Below are 3,591 nucleotides of genomic sequence, written 5' to 3'. Positions count from 1 at the left end.
AGTTGGTTTAACTAATTTATTAAATTAGTTATTGTTTTTGGTTTGACTTACCTTTTCTTATTTAAGTATATGGGTGTCAATCATCTAGGTTTTTCAACTAATTTGTAAGCATCATATTATTAGTAATTGGTTGAGCCTATAACCGAAATGACTGATAAGGAGGTATATGGATTGTATCACAAATAATATTCATCTACCCACCTATCCTTTAAACTTATTAGTACAAAAAATGATTATATACTAGGCTCTTAATTAAGATATATATAAATAACAGCATCAATTTTTCAACCATAATTATAGACAAATTAACTTGGCTTGAAAACTAAAAAAAGCCCTAAAAGTATCGAATTATACCAACTTAGGAGCATGTTTTTTTTCTTTTTCTTTTTTTTTTTTTGATGTGGAGGAATAACATATTGATGTTATGCATCCTATGATTACTTAGGTAAATTTTATTTGAAATAGTGAAACATCAAATAGATATATAATACCGGTAACATACTTAAATAACATATATAATGACATGTATTTAGTGATCCAATTTTTTTTTTAATTTGTATTTTTTTTTTACAATAAAAAAAATATCCGCTAATTACCGTTTGATTTACTGTGAATTTTTAATATAAATCCAAAGAAAATTATTATTACTATTAGATTGTATCCGACAAAAAAAATTTTGACAAAAATATTTTACCGTAATATTTTGGATCCAATCCTAATTCTTAGTATTTTTTGTTGGGCTTTTCTAATGCGAAAAAAAATAAATGACGAATGAAATTGCTATTATTATGAGAATTTTTACTGTAAATTCAATAATAAGGACAAATTATTTTAATGAAACGGTGTGTTTCAATTAAATGTTTTGTCGTTAGATTTTGAGTAAATTATTATTTTTACTCATAAAAGTTGAAAATACTGACAGATCTAATCATAAAAAAAATATCATTTGTACTCATAAAATTTGGATTCTAAACAACAAAATTATCCAAACACATAAAAATCTCAAATTACCTATATTATAATCGATTTCAAATTTACATTGAACTCAGAATAGAGTGCTACCACCTAATGTCCCTGCAACAAATCAATTGCCAAACTCAAACAGACCATGTGGAGAATTGAACGAATTGAGCAATCCTCACTTGAGCCAAACTCTGAGAGACAGGGGTGAGCTTGTTCTATTTCAGCTCTATTAGACGCTAGTTACGGCAGTTGCTCTGAAGGTTCGGCGACTGAGAAGCTGATGATGATGGTGACGTCGCTAGCAGCTCGTTGGAGTAGAAGAGAGAGTGAGAACAGGGATTGAGTTAGGGTTCGGTGGAGAAGGTGTGAGATTAGTGAGTGGCTCGCTGGCGGTGGTCTGGACCAAGAGAAAGAACGACTGGGACGGTGAGGGTGGCTTGGGTTCGTTGCAGATAGTGGAGACAATGGTGGTTCGCGGTGGTTCTGCAGGCGGCTGGAAGGCGGACGGCGATGATGGCAGGACTGTGATGGTGGTTCGAAAGTCTCTGGAAAGAAGAAGGGAAAGAAGAGGAGAAGGAGAAGTGAATTAGGGTTTGGTGGTTTAAAACAGATGGAGAAAGAAACAAAAAGAGAGAGAGATAGATCTCGCCGCAGTTTTGGCGTGGTGGCCCGTCGGTGGCACTGGTTTGGTGATGAGGAGAAGGCAGCCACGGTAGGTAAGGGTGGTTGGCGGTGAAAAGAGGAGAGGTAGGGCATTGCAGCTCAAGGGTTGCTGGCGGTAGCGAGGCAGGGACTAGTGCGAAGGTCCTCTGGTCGGCGAGGGCGAGACAAGGAAGGAGAGAAGGAGGGGTGGCCACAGCGGAAGGAAGACGGCAGCGCGCAGTGGTCGCTAACACTGGAAGTTGCAGGAACGGAAACAGAGGCAGCGACATTTGTCACGGCGGAGGAGAGGTGGCTCGCGGCCGAAAAGATTGTTGCTAGGATTGTTTGAAAATCAATTGATTATTAGTGAGAGATAAAGAATGGGGTTAGTGGTGGTGGTGGTGGTGGTAGTGGTAAGGTGATAAGCAGATAAGGATGATAGAGTGGCTAGTGGGGAGAAAAAAGATGATGCGAATGATGATAAACATAATTTGAGAATTTTATATGATTTTTTTGTATTTGGATAATTTTGTTATATGAAACTTATATTTTATGAATACAAACAATAATTTTTTTTATGGATAAATCTGTCAACATTTTTAATTTCCGTGAATAAAAATAGTATTTTCCTCTAAAAAAAATCTTAATATTTAAATTTGCAAACAATGACTAAGACATGAAATCTACCAAGGAAAAAGATCAAATAATTAAGAAGCGCCATATATGAATTTGAACGAAATAGTAGTCAAATAATAAATAATTATTACAGAAGTAATTATTGAATAATTTTCTGTAGGGTTCCAACAAAATTTAAAACTACTTGTAGTGGTAGGTCTAATGGAGGTAGCTATTAATGTTGGCATTGACAAATATAAAGATAAAGGTTCCATTGCTTAGGAAACACATCTTAAGACAAGATCTATATGAAAATATCATATAGCAATACTCCTAACTATGATTAGTGAATAATTAAGGGTGCTTATTATGGGATAAGTTCTTTATGTTTTCTTTTAACTTTCTGCATATTATATTAATTGCATTTTTATCCAAAATGGTCAACTATTGTATAATAAAATATACACCAAAATAATATTGATTTAAAAGAAATATAAAAAAAAATTAAACCTTTATTTAGAAATGGTTTGGTCTTCCATAAAGCTAGGATAAGGATACATACAAATTCAAATTTAGAAAGAAAATAAGTTTAAATGTTTGGTTCATCAAAATTGCGATAATAATTTATCCAACAAATTTTAATTATCAAAGAAAATTTTGAAACAACTTTAAAAATATATATTTTATGGAACATTTATCATAAAATAAAACCTATTTTCCCAACTGATAGTGCAGTGGTTGAAGATGTTTTAATTTCAAATTACACATTAAATATTTCTAATTATAACCATATTGATAGGTTAATGGAACTTGGATGAAAATGACATTATCACAATTTAGGGTATCCCAATTAATTTACTCTTCCATAAGCATCGTTGACTCCATTATTATTCTAAATCTTGCATAATATTATACTTGAACTAAGACTATAATTTAATTATATGCTCCAATTGTTTTATTAGTTCATGGCAATTAGAGCTAGATTCTGTTAGAATAATTAGCTGCAAATTTTGGGTTTGAATCTATAGTACTCATTATTAATAGTTATAGTTACTATTTACTAAAGGCAAGAGTTTTTAAAAATTTATGACTAGTCTGAAAATTCTGTTGAAAGTTGTAACAACTTTCTTTTGTAGGTAACCTACTTATTGTTTAAGTAATCTATTATTATTATTATTACAAGAAAATTTTGATATTGAAAGGGTGAGAACTGAGAACCCTCAATGAACCCTTGACATCTTTGAACTAAGGTTAGTTGACTTCAATCAACCATGTTATATATTTACAAAAAAAAATTAGCTACTAAATTAATTAATCATATAAAAAATAAATTAAAATATAAAATACATATTAAAATATAAAAAATAACAT

This window comes from Arachis ipaensis, chromosome B02, assembly GCF_000816755.2.
Source record: "Arachis ipaensis cultivar K30076 chromosome B02, Araip1.1, whole genome shotgun sequence".
Lineage (NCBI taxonomy): Eukaryota > Viridiplantae > Streptophyta > Magnoliopsida > Fabales > Fabaceae > Arachis > Arachis ipaensis.
Note: the sequence above shows the minus strand (reverse complement) of the source record.